General features: G+C 38.7%; 1 protein-coding gene across 1 annotated transcript in view; it reads right to left on the bottom strand.

Moving 5' to 3' along the window:
• Window positions 1-1,626, bottom strand: part of LOC119412087 (calcium-dependent secretion activator 1-like) — a 780,001-nt gene that overhangs the window by 439,108 nt on the left and 339,267 nt on the right. The gene's annotated exons all lie outside the window — the stretch shown is intronic.

The raw sequence follows: 1,626 nt of genomic DNA, 5'->3' as shown, positions 1-1,626 counted from the left end.
GGGGGGGGGGTACTGTAAGGATGTTAGTTTTCTGTGGCCCGGTGTGTCTGTTTTCCTCGTGCTCCTCGTTAGTTTCCATTGTTGCCACCTGTGTCTCGTCCCAGCTGTTTGTCATCATGTCTCGTCTTCTCCTTGTATTTAAGTCTCCCTATTCTGTCTTGTCCTTGGTCGGGTCGTCTTCGTTGGGTGTGCTTCCTTGAGTCTCCTGAGTCTCTCTGTTTTCCTGGTTCCTCGTGTTCCTCGTGTCTCCCGAGTTCCCCGTGCCTCCCTCCTTGTTTATGTAAGTTTTGCTGCCCCGTCAGCATATTTATTTTGTACTTTTCGTTCATCATTAAAAACTTATTTTTGTATATCTGCCGAGTTGAGTCCCTGTTCTGCACTCTGGGTTCGCTCCGACCACAAATCCTAACAGATTTCTTCTTTGAATGAGGAATAAAAATCATTACTTACTGTTTATGTGAAATAAAAATGAGTAGTTCTTTTCAACCTGTAACATTGAGTGGAACCAACACAATTTGATTATTAAACATTTGTAAAACAGTAATGATTATAGAGAATTGTCTTTTCTGCTTGATTAATTCAAGAAAGAAAGTCATCAGATGGCTCAGACTGTATTCAGATCAATGAAATAACAGTCCCTGTCCATCTGATAGATTTGAGGTCATCAGGGTCAGATCAGGATCAGATCAGGTTCACTACAGATGTTGTTTGTTGAAGATCCTTCTGAATTTCTCTGATACTCCAGCAACATAAGGGATGACAATGTTTTTACGTCTGTTCTTCTTTTTCTGTTTATTAGTGTGTTTTGTAGATTTCCTCGCTGACTTGACAAAAGCCCAGTTAGGATATCCACATGTTTGGAGAGATTCTTGGATGTGTTTCTGTTCCTTTTCCTTCCCTTCTGTCTTCATGGGGACGCATTCGGCCTGATGTTGTAAAGTTCTGATGACAGAGAGTTTGTGTTCCAGTGGATGGTGGGAGACTCCCACCATCCACTGGAACACAAACTACTTTTCCTATTAAACAATTTTTTCTTAAGTGGTTTCGTGGAACATTGAATTTCCTAAACAAATTTTTCAATGTTAAGTTCATATAATGTTTGTTTAAATTCATACTGGAAGTTGAGAAAAATTTCCAATTGCATTTGATCTTTAATGGATCCTAAAAAAAGATTACCAGAATCTGCTCAACTGTTATTATGTTGTAATTTTTTTGGTTCTAGGATGAAGTGAGACAAAAACAGTCAAAAATACAGAAGACAGTAATCAGTTATCATTTATGTTATCAGTTAACATTTATCAGTTATCATTTATCAGTTATCATTTATCAGTTATCATTTATCAGTTATCATTTATCAGTTATCACTGATCAGTTATCAGTTATCAGTTATCAGTTATCAATTATCAGTTATCATTGATCAGTTATCAGTTATCAGTTATCGGCCGTACAACTGTAACCCCCGAGAGATTCAGCTGAAAGTCCTGGTGCACCTTTTATTTGAACCTGCAGAGATTTGAACAGCTGATCTGAAGCAAACAGGCAGGAGTTCACCTGAACTGAGCACTCCTGCTGTTTGATGGTCTCCTCCTTCACCATCCATCCATCCATCCATCCATCCATCCATCC

This window comes from Nematolebias whitei, chromosome 7 (assembly GCF_014905685.2).
Source record: "Nematolebias whitei isolate Nwh7 chromosome 7, NemWhi1, whole genome shotgun sequence".
In the NCBI taxonomy this organism is placed as follows: Eukaryota; Metazoa; Chordata; class Actinopteri; order Cyprinodontiformes; family Rivulidae; genus Nematolebias; species Nematolebias whitei.
The sequence above is the reverse complement of the archived record's forward strand: the minus strand, read 5'-3'. Positions and strand labels throughout refer to the sequence as shown.